Source organism: Panulirus ornatus, chromosome 13 (genome assembly GCF_036320965.1).
Source record: "Panulirus ornatus isolate Po-2019 chromosome 13, ASM3632096v1, whole genome shotgun sequence".
NCBI classification, from domain to species: Eukaryota; Metazoa; Arthropoda; class Malacostraca; order Decapoda; family Palinuridae; genus Panulirus; species Panulirus ornatus.
Genome location: NC_092236.1, coordinates 17,357,425 through 17,375,596, shown reverse-complemented (window position 1 = coordinate 17,375,596; position 18,172 = coordinate 17,357,425). Strand labels below are relative to the sequence as shown.

At 41.9% G+C, this 18,172-nt stretch overlaps 1 non-coding gene across 1 annotated transcript; it reads right to left on the bottom strand.

Moving 5' to 3' along the window:
• Positions 1-9,686: 9,686 nt before the first annotated feature.
• On the bottom strand, positions 9,687-9,770 carry TRNAL-UAA (transfer RNA leucine (anticodon UAA)). Its single transcript has one exon. It is a non-coding gene; the product is annotated as a tRNA-Leu (tRNA).
• Between the last annotated feature and the right edge of the window lie 8,402 nt (positions 9,771-18,172).

Here is an 18,172-nt window from a genome sequence, read left to right as displayed (position 1 = left end):
TGTGTGGTGTGAGGTGGTTTGATCGAGTGAGTAACGTAAGGGTAAGAGAGATGTGTGGAAATAAAAAGAGCGTGGTTGAGAGAGCAGAAGAGGGTGTTTTGAAGTGGTTTGGGCACATGGAGAGAATGAGTGAGGAAAGATTGACCAAGAGGATATATGTGTCGGAGGTGGAGGGAACGAGGAGAAGAGGGAGACCAAATTGGAGGTGGAAAGATGGAGTGAAAAAGATTTTGTGTGATCGGGGCCTGAACATGCAGGAGGGTGAAAGGAGGGCAAGGAATAGTGTGAATTGGAGCGATGTGGTATACCGGGGTTGACGTGCTGTCAGTGGATTGAATCAAGGCATGTGAAGCGTCTGGGGTAAACCATGGAAAGCTGTTTAGGTATGTATATTTGCGTGTGTGGACGTATGTATATACATGTGTATGGGGGGGGGGGTTGGGCCATTTCTTTCGTCTGTTTCCTTGCGCTACCTCGCAAACGCGGGAGACAGCGACAAAGTATAATAAAAAATAAAATAATATATATATATATATATATATATATATATATATATATATATATATATATATATATATATATATATTTATTCCTATGAGTCCACGGGGAAATAAAACACGCTAAGTGCCTAAGTGCACTTTCGTGTAATAATCACATCATCAGGGCAGACACAAGAAAGAAATATAACAGTCAGTTGATATACAACGAAGAGATGTAGCTATATATATATATATATATATATATATATATATATATATATATATATATACATATATATATATATATATATATATATATATGGATTGATAGATAAATAGATAGATAATGAACACATTACGCACTTCCTGCCCATTTACTTCTGTCTTACCATTCCCTCCACTAGTCCATTTTCTCTCGTACCTAAGACAGACTTGGGGCGGACCCCGGCCGGGGAGAGCTTCTCTCATAGGATGAATGGGGTTTGGATCCCGAGATACGAGCTGTCGAAAGCTTCAGGGATCCCCAAAGGCAAATCTATACGTACCTATCCTTGAACCAGTTGATATCAGATGGGGTTTTTGGCTTCATATTCTGAATGCGTCGTGAGCGATTGAAATTTATGAAATATCACTTCATCCCTAGAGAAAGACACACACACACACACACACACACACACACACACACACACACACACACACACACATACACACAGGAGCCGGCTGGCGCGGCGGGCCATGTGCCTTATCACTGACAGAACCAGTCATCAGTATGGTGTCTCTACGTGGTTCTTTTTATCTGATTTCTCCTTTCAAATCCTCGTGTGTGTATGTGTGTGTGTGTGTGTGTATGTGTGGCTGTATGTTGGCGGTGCATGTGTGAGCGAAGGGTGTGTGTGTGTGTGTGTGTGTGTGTGTGTGTGTGTGTGTGTGTGTGTGTGTAGGTGTGTGTGTGTGTGTGTGTGTGTGTGTGTAGGTGTGTGTGTGTGTGTGTGTGTGTGTGTGTGTGTGTTGGTCGTGTATGTGTCAGCGAGGGGTGGGTATGTGTGTGTGTGTGTGTGTGTGTGTGTGTGTGTGGCTGTATGTTGGCCGTGCATGTGTCAGCGAGGGGAGGGTGTATGTGTGTGTAGGTGTGTGTGTGTGTGTGTGTGTGTGTGTGTGTGTGTGTGTGTGTGTGTGTGTGTGTGTGTGATGGTATGAATCCTTATTCTCCTCTAATATTTATTGCTGGATATTTTCACCTAAATGATATATCATGGGAACGGTTTTTGGGTTCAACGCATATGCTCATAACTCAATTTTGTACTCAAGTGGAGATTTATTTCGTCATATATATTTTTTTTTCCTATACATAATACGGAAAAGCGATCTTTTGCCATTAGGGGTTGATGTTCATATTCAATCGCGAAGGATCTTGGCGTCTGCGATCGAGGATTAGATTATGGCAAAAGTATGTCGAACGGGCGATGATATATTACCCCGCCCTCGCCATCACCCGAGGAAAGAGTAAAAATTCGTCGATAGAAAATGGAAACGGCTCGCGCAGCCGTGGTCGGCGTGGGTACGAAGCAGGTCCGAGACTTGACAATAACTTAGCCGACTCCGCCTATCTCCCTCCTCACTCTCCCCTCCCCGCTACCTCCCCGTTTTCTCATTCTCCCTGCTGCTGCTCCCCACCCTTTACTCTCCCCTTTACTCACCCCGTTTCCATACTCTCTTCGCTACTTTCCCTTCAATTACTCTCCCCAACACCTACTCCCTACTTACCTAATCTCCCCGCCTCGTTACCTCCTCCTTCACTCTCCACACTACTTCCCCCCTTCCATTACTCTTCCCTCTACCCTCCCCTGTCCTCTCACTTTCCCTGTTACCTACCACTTCCCTCACTCTTCCTCCTCTATCACCTACTCTATCGCCTTCTCCCCCACCCATCTTCCCACAGGATATTCCTTCTTCTCTGACTCCTCCTCCTTCCCACCCAAGTCCTCCCTGGGTTCATCCCCACGCCCATAGCAGATGTCTATATTTTTGATATGACTCGATATCTCTTAAGGTACATAAACGCCTGCAAGTTGTGATCGACGCGAAAGTGGTGATCATGGAGTTGTAGTTCTTTTAATATAGTTATGATGATTATCATCTGAGCCAGAATCTTGCTAAATGATTTGCCCTCTGAGGATTTTTCTTACACGAATGACTGCATGAAAAACTCATTTTGGTCGACTTTTTCTAATTACTTTAAGACATTTAAGGATGAAATATGGACTTAAAGAGATTTAGAAAACGCGTTATATATCGAAAGAAGGTTACAGCCACCGAAGGCAGAGAACATGGGATTCCTTATCATCCAACATACTTACATGACTGCTATTGCTACGTACTGATAAAATAGAACGTTATAATGGGTCTATCACAGTTCATATACTAGTAAAGAACTGCATGACACTCCAGTTAGAAATAAAGATTTCGTAATGAAGTTATTCATTTAGCTTTTATCATCCGTGCACAAGTTTGGTATAAAGGAAGAAGAAAAAAGCCAGATGCTATTCGAGGATTTTGAGTGTGGCAGACGTAATCCTCAGAATGTCTTGTATGGATTATGATGGCTGAGGAATTATTTCAGACGTAATAGATTCAGGCGAAGATGGTGTGCGTGTGTATGTCTGGCTAAGTATGTCTGTCAATTTGTGTGTATGTCTGGCTAAGTATGTCTGTCAATTTGTGTGTATGTGTGGCTAAGTATGTCTGTCAATTTGTGTGTATGTGTGGCTAAGTAGGTCTTTAAATTTGCATGTGCGCGCTTGCCCGTCTGTTTGTCTGTTTATCTCTGTATATATCATATATATGTGATTACTATTTGTGTGTTACAGGGAAGGGGGCAGTTTGGTATCCATGTATATCTGTTCCTGTATCTACTCACACCATACATATTTGTGCTTTTAACGGTATATGTACACGCCAAAAAGTGACCTTGCTATAGGCTCGTGAAGTAAAGGTGCTGATCAGTCAGTGTGTATCACTCAGGGAGATGTATAGGCCAACGGTGTTGTGTGGGGTCCGTTCTGCTGCCAGCCGTCGGGCATCGACCTCTCTCTTCCTCTTCGTTTCCCACTTGGGTCTTACATCCAACCCCCCCCCCGTCCCCACCTCTGAGTCTTACATCCCCTCCCTCTTCACTCCTGAGTCTTAAGTCCCCTCCCCCCTCACTCTTGAGTCTTACATCCCTCCACCCCCACCCCTGAGTCTTATAGCCTCCCCCCTCACTCTTGAGTCTTACATCCCCCCACCCCCACCCCTGAGTCTTATAGCCTCCCTCCTCACTCTTGAGTCTTACATCTCCCCACCCCCACCCCTGAGTCTTATAGCCTCCTCCCTCACTCCTGAGTCTTCCATCCCCTCCCCCCTCACTCCTGAGTCTTACATACTCCCACCCCTGAGTCTTACAGCCTCCTCCCTCACTCTTCAGTCATACATCCCCCCAACCCCACCCCTGAGTCTTGCAGCCTCCCCCCCCCCTCACTCCTGAGTCTTACATCTCCTCCTTCTTACTCTTGAGTCTTGCATTCCCCCCACCCCCCACCCCTGAGTCTTACAGCCTCCCACCTCACTCCTTAGTCTTACATCCCCCCACCCCTGAGTCTTACATGCACTGAGTCTTAGAGGCTCTGAGGCTTACACCTCTATTTCTTATAGCATTGTGTTTTACAGTCCTTTGGATATTACAACCTTCGGTGTCTTACAACCCTTGAGTTTTACATTTCTTGCGTCTTACAACCCCTGAGTCGTATAAACCATACAACCTTTGTGGTTTGCAGGCGCTGCTTCTTACGACTCCTGTGTCTTACATTTCCTGTCTTACAACCGTTGTGTTTTATGACCACTGTGTCTTACAACCGATGTGTCTTACAACGTATGTGTCTTACAATCATTGTGTCTTACAACCCTCTGTGTCTTACAAACGCTGTGTCTTACAGGCCTTTGTGTCTTCCAAGTTCTGTATCCTACGACCGCCATGTTTTACAACCCCAGTGTCTTACAACTCCTCTATCTTACACCCCTGTGTCTACCAACCCCTGTATCTTACAACCCCTGTATCTTACAACCCCTGTATTTCACAACCCCTGAGTCTTCTTCCTCCCTTTATCATTCAGTTCCTTTTTTTTCTCATTACATCCCTTTTTCACTCGACTTTCTGTTTTTCTTAGATTAATGAACTTGGGGGAAAGTCCTTAAGAGTTTCGCCTCTCCTCCATCTTAAGCTATTATTTTCCTGCTATTCTCCATTTCTGTCTCGGTCCAACAATTCCTTTTTTTTTTCTCCTTTCTCTCTCTCTCTCCTTCGTTTTCCATGTAGAACGAATCTATTTCGATAATTTTCTGTAATTCAGCGATCGATTAACAATTTTTTCTCTTCTCTCTCTCTCTCTCTCTCTCTCCTTCGCTCTCTATGCAGCACGAATTCATTTCGATAATTTTCTTTAGTTCAACGAACGATTGACAATTCCCACACAATATTTTTTCATCGTTTTCCACCCGACTTGAGACGGAATAATTTCTGATTCTAATTATGAATTTATTTCTGATTATCTTATTTCCAATTAGCTCTATGAAAGACGAGAGTGACCTTGGGACTCTCCTGTTCTCTCCTTATCACCCTCTCATCTTTATGAATCTCCCTTGTTCACTTTTGTGTATCTATAGTGTCTTTCTTACCCTTTTAATCCCACTTGGATTGGAGCTCTTCTATTTGCGTCGCATTTTCAGGTTATAAAAAGATGTCACGAAATACGAAATTGACGTTATCGATCTTTCGTTGTTCTTTGACTTCGTAGTTCTTATCTTTGCATTACACTGTCTTCATCCCCGATGCTAAAAATGGAGGAATTAACGATGTATGTACAGGATGGCCCTCATCCTGTCCTCACACTAGATCACATATGTCATGAGAACATATGAGTAAATCCTTGCGCTATTTTATCTTCTTTCTTATGTTCTCCGCCATTGACCTTACCGTCTTCAGTAAACCGTTTATCATTGTTATTATAATCATTATCAGTATTGCTGTTATTATCATTATTATTATTATTATTATTATCATTATTATTATTATTATTGTTATTATTATTATTGTTATTATCATTATTATTATTATTATTATTGTTGTTGTTGTTGTTATTATTATTATTATTATTATTATTATTATTATTATTATCGTAATCTTTAATATTAGTATATCATTATCATTATTAATATTATCATCATTATTATCATTATCATTATCATTATTTTGATTCATCATTGTTATTATTATTGTTATTATTATTATCATTATTATTATTATTATTATTATTATTATTATTATTATTATTATTATTATCATTATCATTATTATTATTATCATCATCATTATCATTGTTATCATTATTATCATTATCATTGTTATCATCATTATTATCATATTTTTCTCTTATTACCAAACTGCTCTTCTTGCTTAATCATTACCATCACCACGTTAATCCACCAGCCAGAACCAACGGATTACCCAGCGGTCTTGAGAGAGAGAGAGAGAGAGAGAGAGAGAGAGAGAGAGAGAGAGAGAGAGAGAGAGAGAGAGGAACAAAAAACCGACAAATGAGAACGTCTTCTTAACACACCCTGTGCCGAGGTTAATCTCCTTAAAGGAGCCGGATTAAGGCTCATGAACTTCAATTGTAAAGCCATTAACTTTATGAAATAGCATTTTCATAAAAGATTAAGGTCATTATAATAATACATAAACCACCCCCCCTACCCAGGCCCCCCTCACCCATCGTTTTCTTATTCACAGCCACAAATATATCCTTAAGGAGAATCATTAAGATGACATTAAAAAGATTAGTGGCATCCGTGGGGTTCCTAACTACCAGGCAAAATTATATCACCTCAACTTTATATATATATACATATATTTTTTTTTTTTTCTCCTTAAGCCTACTTTACCCCTGTTGCCACGCAGGGGAACACAACCTCCTCACATAACTGTTCGTCTCTGAGACATTTCTTTTTTTTTTCCTTCCCCCAAGGTGATAAAAGTTGGTGATATACAGTACAGAGCTACTGCTCCGGACACGTAGGCCTGTAACCCGCACGATAGAAATTGGACAAATGGAAAATGAAGGAGCAGGGCTGGTGATATGTATGTATATATATATATATATATATATATATATATATATATATATATATATATATATATATATATATATAGTCCAGGTTTTACAATTTATATATGGATTTTTATAAAAAGGATCTTTTTTTCTTTATTCTATTCTAATTTGGTTCATGAAACCTGGCGGGGGTTGGGTTCCGTTCCACCCCAACACAGATTTTCTTGATCTTTTCTTGTTTCTTGGACCGTAAAACCGTGATTTCTAATCATTACCACCCAACAAGAAAAACAATGACTGCGTCTGTAGTGATAAGGAAATTATGAACGTATAATACACGATAGATACTAATTTGTGAAGTGCCAAATAAATTCAGATTTTCCATTTGTTAATTGTTCATTGCTAAATGGCTGTAAAACCTGGTAGAAATGCGCAGAGAAACTCACGCCGGAATACACTGCAATAATTTCAACCCAGACAAGATAGCAGTTAAAAAAGAAAAACATTTCTACATAAATTCAACTGATATTTCCCTCCCGATACGGCATATCTTCGTCTAGATAAAAGAAGGAATATTTTTTTAGGAATCTTGGAGGAAAGTATCAAGATGTTTTGTGACGATGGAGTGGTATACTTTGGCAGTGAGAATACCTGGAATATCCTCACATCACATTCAAAGCACACGCAGGAAAATAGACAGAAGTGATATATTGCCTCTTCACGCATTTTCTACCTCGTGCTGATAGGTAACGAAACGAGGCTCCAGTGTAGCACACAGACTCGTAACATAACATATATCCAGTAGAGAGATAAGCGCTCTATTTTCCTCGGTGTTAAGATAAGAATAGATAAGAACGTCAACATATGAATTATTCGCGGGACTTGATATAGAACTTGGTCAGAAGAGAAACATATCACTGACTGGCTATTTCAGACTTTTCTTATTATTCCTTTACCCATTTGTATAGCAACACCTGATGATAACTTGGTTAAGACATTTATGGCCCAATTAAACTAACTGGAGAAAGAAGCGGGGATGATTGAGGTAGTACTCAGTGACGTAATATGAACCATTGTTGTAACGACAACCAACCATAGCCTGAGATGTGGAAGCAGTTGATGATCGGCGAGGACTCAACATGGTATTCAGAGCCCTTGTAAGAATTGCTATGACGGGATCAGCTCGCACTGACTGGGTCGTAGACATGTACCCACCTATTTCGGTCAAGAACGCTGGGGGGGAGATCGTAGCACAGAATCCAAAGCAGCCTCTGTAAAGTGATTCAATCAGTGGACCAGCAAACTGACCACCAGCTCAGAAAGTCACTCCGAGATCCAGACTTCAAGAAGGAACTCGCAGACATACATACACGCCTGGAAACGCGTTAAGACGATAGGAGGATGAAGTATAGCATAAACCCAAGAAGATAGAAAGAGCAATGGTTAGAAAGACACTAGAGAAGAACATGCAACCAGTGACGACACCATCAAATTTCTCTCTCAGACTGACACCAAGAGATGATGTGTCGAGCCAGAGTGTTCGCTGGATCAAGGCTTCGTGTTCAAGCCGCGTGCACAAGAACAAAGCGTAAGACTCTTATTAAACGAATTCATCGACTAGAAATTACTTTGTTTCTTCTATACCTGTTCAGCCTCTGATTACATGTCATACCCCTTCAAAATAAACCTGTGAAGTACTGGATATTCATTTGAGTTAGCCAGGCGGGCGTGATGTACGAGGCAGGGCGGGAGACGGTGATGAAACCCTGATGGAGACGACTACTCGTAGAGTAGGTGAGAACTGTCGACTTTGCGAGATATTAATCGGGTGTTGGAGGAAAAACATGCTCCTCCTTGATGGGATCTTTCCATACAATTTTTTTTCCTCTCCCCCCCATTCTTTTTTTTTTCCACTTTCTCTCCATCCTCAGGTCTTTATTCTTTTTGTTCTTATGCTACTTCTTTTGTCATCCCCTTACTTCTCTTGACTCGAAGTGTAAGTATGGACTTTTTTTAAGCATTGTTTTGGAGGAGGAGGAGAAAAAGATGACGATGATGAAGATGATCATGAATGTCTATGTATCTATCTCTGTCTGTCTTGTTGTCTATCTATGAATCTATCCATCTGTTTGTCTGTTCATCCATCTGTTTATCTATCTATCTATTTGTCTGTCTATCTACCTGTCTATCTTTCTGTCTGTTTCCATACCTATCTGTCTATCTCTTCACGTCTATCTCTGGGGATAGGAGAGAAAGAATGCTACCCCACCAATCTCCTACGTGTGGCAGAAGGTGACTCTATGGATGCAGAAACGAAAGGCAAGAACCACATTCCCTCTAACACTAACATTCTACTCAGCAAAACAGAAGCAGCGGCCAAGGAAAGATTATCCCTCGAAGGCACTGTTTTCTGTTATGCGTTATCTGTTATCTGTTCCTGTTTTTAACTCGCTGAGGCAGAAATGGCGAGTATATATATATATATATATATATATATATATATATATATATATATATATATATATATATATATATATATATATACACATCCATACAGAGAGAGAGAGAGAGAGAGAGAGAGAGAGAGAGAGAGAGAGAGAGAGAGAGAGAGAGAGACTAGGAAACCTCATCGATAAAAACCCCAGGAAAGATGAATACATCAAACAGTAATCTTGGTGAATTTCCATAAAACGTCCATAAAGGGACGTGGTCTTTTCCCAGGGTGGGAACAGTTCTGTTTTCCCTCGAAGACGTCCGCGTCCTCGAGTTCTTTTTTGTCTTAATCTGTGTTAGACAGGCCTGTGTGTGTGTGTGTGTGTGTGTGTGTGTGTGTGTATGTTCATGCATGTTCATGCATGAATGCATATATGCATAATTATCTGCCTGTGTGTGTGTGTGTGTGTGTGTGCATTCATGCATGATTGCATATGTGCATAATTATCTATCTGTGCGTGCATGTGCATCAGCGCATGCGTGCATCTACGTGTAATTATCCATTTGCAGGTTGGGAGGGAGAGTGTGAGAGTTATGAGTTAACTTTGTTTTAAATGTAAAACAATTCTTGTGTCAGGTGTGGGATTCGAACCCACGCACTCCTTCGAGTACCAGAGCTTAAATCTGGCGCCTTAGACCACTCGGCCAACCTGACGGTGCAAACCAAGTTGTTCCTGGGGATTATAACGTATCTTGGCCCAATTCATGTCTTTTTTTTTTTTTGTTTCTAATCGTGTTTGCATGTCTGTAGGTGAGTGTGTTTGTGTGTATCTTGTGTGTGTGTGTGTGTGTGTGTGTGTGTGTGTGTGTGTGTGTGTGTGTGTGTATGTGTGTTTGTGTGTGTTTACGTGGGTGGGTTTGTGGTTCTGATTTTGTATGTGTATTCGAGTTGTGCTCGTGCTGTGGTGTGTGTGTGTGTGTGTGTGTGTGTGTGTGTGTGTGTGTGTGTGTGTGTGTGTGTGTGTGTGTATTAGTAATATATGAACTTCATAGATTCAAAATTCAGGTCATGACATCCGTCATTCCCAGTATTGACGTATGGACACATCACAGACAAATTTGCCTCCTATACCTGAGCCCTGAATATTCTCCGCTTCCACCAGCGGGTAATACGGTGCATGAGGAAGGCTGTGTCACCGGGACTACAATCGATTCCATTCCTTGAGAATATCCGTGAGACGTCCTTTGATAATGTAGAGGGGGATATAAGGCCATCCTGGCCACGTCAAGATGTCAAGGAAGTCCTTCCTGTATCATGTACAGACTCACTCACGTCAAGGAAGTCCTTCCTGTATCATGTACAGACTCACTCAAGTCAAGGAAGTCCTTCCTGTATCATGTACAGACTCACTCACGTCAAGGAAGTCCTTCCTGTATCATGTACAGACTCACTCACGTCAAGGAAGTCCTTCCTGTATCATGTACAGACTCACTCACGTCAAGGAAGTCCTTCCTGTATCATGTACAGACTCACTCACGTCAAGGAAGTCCTTCCTGTATCATGTACAGACTCACTCACGTCAAGGAAGTCCTTCCTGTATCATGTACAGACTCACTCACGTCAAGGAAGTCCTTCCTGTATCATGTACAGACTCACTCACGTCAAGGAAGTCCTTCCTGTATCATGTACAGACTCACTCACGTCAAGGAAGTCCTTCCTGTATCATGTACAGACTCACTCACGTCAAGGAAGTCCTTCCTGTATCATGTACAGACTCACTCACGTCAAGGACGGGAAAAAAAGAGCCGGTCACGTCATAGATTGAAGCCAGCACTGGGAAACCACCTCAGCCGTTCTTTTCAACGCGTGCGTAAAGGAGTGAATTTTTCCTTTCCCTTCTTAAGACTGGAAATGAAAAGAAATGAAATGATTTGATTAACCACTAAAGCCAGCGGGTTAACGTCCTGAACACTAGCTTTAGACAAAGCCAGTTTAGGCCGAGGGAAGCAAAACCAAAAGAAGAAGAAGAAGAAAAAACAAAAACCCAACCAGCTCAAGGTAACAATCTAAGCTGGAGTTTTTTTTTTCGTCTTCATTACTTTTGACGAATGCTTAAAGAAAGAGAGATTTTTTTCTTTTCCTTCTTATAAGAAAGAAAGAGAGAAAGAAAAAATAGAGCTTCATTAAGCAGAAAAGCCATAGTGGTGTGCCGCGTGCACCAAACCATATCATCTTTAAACAAAACCAGTCCTGGTGGGGGGTGGCAGGAGACAAGCCAGAGGCAACTACCACATTGGAAGATCTCATACCATTCACCAGTAAACACTCGACAGCCAAACTCAATTTTCGTATTTCTCACCCCATAAAATTCCATTCCCCCTCCCCATCCCTTCCCCCCCTTTCCCCACAGGCGGGCTGGCTGAGTGCTGAGAGGCCAAGAATAGAATACAGGAAAGTTATTCAAAATCAAATTAGATCTTTCACTTTTTCTAGAGAACAGGAATGGAGGAGACAAGGTAATCTATTTCTGGAGTTTTGTCCTAGTTTTTGTATGTATATCTTCGCTGGAGAGGGTTCCTCTTTGGGTCCGTAATTCAATGTAAGTTTATGTCTTTAGCTAAGTCTTTTCGCGCATATATATATATATATATATATATATATATATATATATATATATATATATATATATATATATATATATAGGGAGGTGTTAGGGAGGTGAATGCAAGAGTTTTGGAAAGAGGGGCAAGTATGAAGTCTGTTGGGGATGAGAGAGCTTGGGAAGTGAGTCAGTTGTTGTTCGCTGATGATACAGCGCTGGTGGCTGATTCATGTGAGAAACTGCAGAAGCTGGTGACTGAGTTTGGTAAAGTGTGTGAAAGAAGAAAGTTAAGAGTAAATGTGAATAAGAGCAAGGTTATTAGGTACAGTAGGGTTGAGGGTCAATTCAATTGGGAGGTGAGTTTGAATGGAGAAAAACTGGAGGAAGTGAAGTGTTTTAGATATCTGGGAGTGGATCTGGCAGCGGATGGAACCATGGAGAGCGGAAGTGGATCATAGGGTGGGGGAGGGGGTGAAAATTCTGGGAGCCTTGAAGACTGTGTGGAAGTCGAGAACATTATTTCGGAAAGCAAAAATGGGTATGTTTGAAGGAATAGTGGTTCCAACAATGTTGTATGGTTGCGAGGCGTGGACTATGGATAGAGTTGTGCGCAGGAGGATGGATGTGCTGGAAATGAGATGTTTGAGGACAATGTGTGGTGTGAGGTGGTTTGATCGAGTAAGTAACGTAAGGGTAAGAGAGATGTGTGGAAATAAAAAGAGCGTGGTTGAGAGAGCAGAAGAGGGTGTTTTGAAATGGTTTGGTCACATGGAGAGAATGAGTGAGGAAAGATTGACCAAGAGGATATATGTGTCGGAGGTGGAGGGAACGAGGAGAAGAGGGAGACCAAATTGGAGGTGGAAAGATGGAGTGAAAAAGATTTTGTGTGATCGGGGCCTGAACATGCAGGAGGATGAAAGGAGGGCAAAGAATAGAGTGAATTGGATCGATGTGGTATACCGGGGTTGACGTGCTGTCAGTGGATTGAATCAAGGCATGTGTATGGGGGTGGGTTGGGCCATTTCTTTCGTCTGTTTCCTTGCGCTACCTCGCAAACGTGGGAGACAGCGGCAAAAAAAAAAAAAAAAAATATATATATATATATGTATATATATATATGTATATATATATATATGTATATATATATATATGTATATATATATATATATATATATATATATATATATATATATATATATATATATATATATATATATATATCCCTAATAATCATGTAATAAAATGAATGATACTTAAATATGTCCGTTAAATGACAGTTTTCTTGTTATATTTTTGGTACATTTATTTCGTGGATACGATTTCGCAAGACTTGATTCTTTTTCATCTCACTCTGACACATCTATTTTCTTCTTTTAAAGGGTTCGTAAAGGGGTAGGTGCGTTGAGCAGTACAAGTCTCATTTGAGGACTTGTTTTTTTTTTTTAAAAGTTCGTTGTCGAACATCATAGTGTTAGTAGGACACACGTGAGCGCCTTTACGCTTGCGTCTTTCCACAGAAGCAATTAAGTCGGACCGAACCTTTGGACTCATTGAACCCAACCCAGCCAAAGACTTAATTAATGACTCCTTTTAACGTCAGTTCGTCAGGCCAGCAACAATTACTCACACTGGGGGAACCTGCCTTCTGTATATAGAGCGGTAAGACACATTGTCTTCATCCGTCAATAACTTTTTTTTTTTTTTTGCTCCAAATAGGACAGTGTATTAAAAGGGAAGATGGGGATAGATGTTCTTTCATTACTACGTCACGGGTGATGTATGGGGAGGCCAGCCATTCCATTCTTACCTGTAGGCCTGCTGAAAGTGTGTAGTCGTCGTTCTCATCTTTAATTTCTAGACCCTCTAACCTCAAGTCCCCCTCCCCCTCCCCACACACACACACACACACACACACACACACACACACACTCAGGAGCGCATGGCAATAGGCCTGGGGGTTCTGGAGGTCGTGCGAGCACAGGGCAATGGGAGTCTTCGAGGGTAAAGAAGGAAAAAGTCATGGTCATGGACAGGCTGGGTGCTCTTTGTTAGTTGACGTCCCGCTTTACGAAGCATTTATGGTTGGATGGTGTGTGTGTGTGTGTGTTGTGTGTGTGTGTGTGTTTGTGTGTGTGTGTGTATGTTGTGCGTGTGTGTGTTTGTGTATGGTGTGTGTGTGTGTGTGTGGTGTGTTTGGGTGTGTGTGTGTGTGTGTGTGTGTGTGTGTGTATGTTTTGTGTGTGTGTGTGTGTGTGTGTGTGTGTGTGTGTGTGTGTGTGCGTGTGTGTATGTTGTGCGTGTGTGTGTGTGTTGTGTGTGTGTGTGTGTGTGTGTGTGTGTGTGTGTGTGTGTGTGTGTGTGTGTGTGTGTGTGTGTGTGTGTGTGTGTGTGTGTGTGTGTGTGTGTGTGTGTGTGTGTGTGTGTGTTGTGCGTGTGTGTGTGTGTGTGTGTGTGTGTGTGTGTGTGTGTGTGAGAGTAATAAAGAGGGAGAGAGGAAGGAGAAAAGAAAGGATGGGCGAGTTAGCTAGACAGATGTGCGAGACCATCTCTTAACCCAGCCCATGCATCACGTATGGCATTACCCATAACACATGAGCATTGCCAGATGATCCTGAGCATCCAATGGACTGTACCCTGTTTCCGCCACCTTCCCTCTCTGTCTACCTGTATTTCTGTCTGCTTTCTAGATATGTCGGTTCGTCTGTCCTTTCTTTGAGCATTTGTGTCCTCCTGTCTGTTTGTCCCTCTATATATTTCTATGTTTATCTTCTCGTTTGTCTGTGTGTCAGTGTTTGTCTGCACGTTTCTCTTTTCCTTTTCGCTTTCTTTTTCTTTGTGTATTTCTATCCTCTTGTCGGTCTTCTCTCTCTCTCTCTCTCTCTCTCTCTCTCTCTCTCTCTCTCTCTCTCTCTCTCTCTCTCTCTCTCTCTCTCTCTCTATCTATCTATCTCTCTATCTATCTTTTACATCTTTCTCTCTCGGTCTCTTCTTTTACACTTAATATCTTAATGGCACTCCATAATCCTATGATCCCCAGACATGGCACATCTACATTTTTTTCCCCTGGAAAGCCCTTACGCTACGAAACTCGTATGAAAGATAAATATCAAAAGAAGCAGCGAATAGAGCTCAAAGACATGACAAGAGGGGAAAAAATGTTTATCAAGTTTCCACGAGCAAATCGCAAAGAATTTCGAGAGATGAGAGAGAGAGAGAGAGAGAGAGAGAGAGAGAGAGAGAGAGAGAGAGAGAGAGAGAGAGAGAGAGAGCGCTACGACAAAAGGCCTCGATGCTATTCTTAAGCCAGCCACGGTGACCATCTTATCGGCGGGAACCAATTAGGAAGCGAGTTTGCCTTCTCAGGGACCACCAATTGAGAACTCAGAGCCACGTCCATTAAAGCCCTTAGTCGACTGCAAGGAGAAATGAATGACGTGAGATCTTTTCAGTCCCATGTCTAATGGTCTACCGTATAGCCGGTGTGTGTTTAGGTGTGTCTTTCTATCCCTCCCTCTCTCTTTGAGTTCTGGTTGTATAACACAGTGCCTTTGGATATATGACTTTAAAGTCTTTTCTTACGGTGTCCCGCACTGTTCCTTAGTACGAGATTGCAAGTTTTCTTTCACCTCTCTCTCTCTCTCTCTCTCTCTCTCTCTCTCTCTCTCTCTCTCTCTCTCTCTCTCTCTCTCTCTCTCTCGTTTTTTTCTTTTAGCCCTGTTACCGGGCATTGCTGAAGGGGCTGCAGGGTTGATAGATACATTTGTCGTCAGTCTGAATTTAAGACCCCTAAGAATTCAGACCCATTAACTAGATCACATCCTCACTTCTGCAAGGAAGTGACACTGTCCCCAGCTGTTTTCTGACCATTGCACTTAGTTCATTCAGGTACCTATCTTCTACGTATCTTATTTCAGTGAGATTCTTTTTTCTTTCTTTTGTTTATCCCCCATGGAAGTACTCCTAGCTATCTCTTTTATCCTTACGATATTTCCAATTCTGCTCTAACAGCACAGTCATTCCACTAGACGATCATCCAATGGGAAATTGCAAATGGCTTGATTTTACCCTCTGCGGACGACAAGAAACTGTTGCTCACGAAGAGTATATTTGCCATCGAGACCATCAGACCACATCATCAACTATGACATCGACAGTCGCTGGAACACTCCTGCATGATCAATCTTTGTTGGAGGTTTAGAATGCTACTTTTCCCCGGAGCTTAAACAAAATCAATTTGTGAATGCAATTATGATTGGCATTGTGGAGAAAAAGAGAGAAAAAAACCAGGAAATTAGATAACACAAAGAGATTTTTCTGGTAGCAAGTAATTGATTTTGATTTTGAGTTGCTACAGAACACTGGTGGTATTACCTGTGTAACGACATCCTCCGTTAGTGCTACCATCAGAGTTCAGTCACCGATTTGGTGGGTTTGTCCTCCTCGACCAGACGTCCCGAGAGGCACCACTGCCGATTATGAGTCCTACTTTGTCAAGTGACTACCTTGATGAGCTTCGCCTCACTTAACAGGAATGGTCACTGCGTTTAAGGTGATGATCGTCATCTCTTTGTAGTTTGATTACCAAATGTCGATCTTATCTCCTGATTGCAGTGTCGAGGTCTACTGGCTTTTCATATGCTTGGCTCTGGATTTCTTCGGGGATCTGCTAGACTCTTTTTGTGTTACAGATTGACTGCGAAGCCTTGCTACTTTCTTATTACTACGATTACAACCCCACCAACACACTCTACTGCTGGCCTTATAACCCTTGTTAACCCTAGGCTTGCATAAGTCTTCTCCTCCTATGTCCTCCACAGTCCATGTTAGCATTTCGCCTCTTCTTCCCCTCCTCCGCCTTACCTCTCAGCTGTTGTCAAAATCATCCGCATCTTCCTCCTTGTCTTTAAGTCACTGACGGACGTATACTCATGATTTTGTTTATGTGAAGCCACGATCTCTCGTATCAGAATGCTGTTCTTTATCTCCATGGTCTATTCAGTTGCAATTTCATACTTTTCTTTATCTCATGTACACAGATCTCTTTTGATTTTCTCTAAGTGTTAATCAGATATATGTTTCATAGTCACTTTGCCTGTGAACATATAGACAAACCTTCAGACATTTCTTTATTTCTTCAACGACAGTCAGAAGTATGTTCATGCTCCTCTCCACTACTTAGCCACAATCGGATCTGTTTTCTCGCCTTAACTCCTTATTTCATCATGCACTTCTCTCAGAGCAACACTGAATGTTTCAGATTCTAGTAGGGATGAGCGAATCCTCTACTAACACCACCACTCACTGCCGTCAGCACCCGGTATCATCACCATACACAACCTCTGCCGTATTCGCTCATTCCTACCACAAATCACTACAAGAATTCCTTGATATTACCAACGGTACTGGAGGATGGATGGGCGAGCAGAAAGCAGAATGCTGAGGTATCTGGAGTGGAATTCTTATGTAGTTCAGGTTTCAGGATGAGGGACCGATGGGTTTGGAGGATGGAACGGTGCTTAGAGGACGGTAGAAGGATCCCTGATCAGTATTACAACTTACATGATCAAACTACAACCATCTTCTCTCTTCTCAGTCTCACTTCCTCATTATAACATCAGTCTCTCTCCAAGTATCTTACATATCTTCCCTCCAACTACCTGCTTCATCTTCCATTTCCTTTTCCTCCCCATAACTCTGTCTATCCCTCTTGGGACCGGAACCTATGGGAGAGAAGAGGGAAGAGGAGCAGGAGGAGGAGGAGGAGGAGAGGTGTCCATCGTTCACTCAGCACCTTCATACCTCACGTCCAACTCAACATTTTTGTCATAACGTCCTCCGGCCTCAGAGGTTTTGCGAGGCTGTTCCCTGGCATTCCAAGCATAGCAGAGGCCTGGTCGCCCTTTATTGTTGTGTCGATAAGTGGCTTTTTTGTCGGTCGTGGAAGTATGTGTGTGACTAGGGTGTTGTTCCATGTCGAGTGTGTTTGTACGGAGCTCCTCCTCCTCCTCCTGCTGCTGGTGGTGTGAGAGATGTTATGGAGAGGGCTACACAAGGTGACCACTGCTCATGCGGGAGGCTTGTGATGCTTTGTAGGTGTCTCATTGTGATTCTATTCTTCTGTTTCTACCTGTTATGCTGTGGCTGCTGCTACTGCTGCTGCTATTGTTCCTACTGTTACTTCTACTGCTGTTGTTGCTGTTCTCTTATTTCTTTCATTTTCGCCAGAGATATTCCTTGATAATTCATTGGCATTCTAGCTCGTCAGGAATGATATATTCTGTGTAGGGAGGCACATTTCAACATATTCTATGAACTGTGGGATATTGAAGGGTATGTGTTCATATCAATAGTTTCTTAATTGGAAATGCTTTTGATCTAGATTTGCCATTTTGCACTGTTCATTTTTCTAATGTCTGTTGGAAAGCAGTCAAGGCATTGTTCGTGCATATTTCGATTTAATAGAGTTCAGTACACTTTTCTACCTGAATCTGTGGTTGATTCAGCCGAATACAAA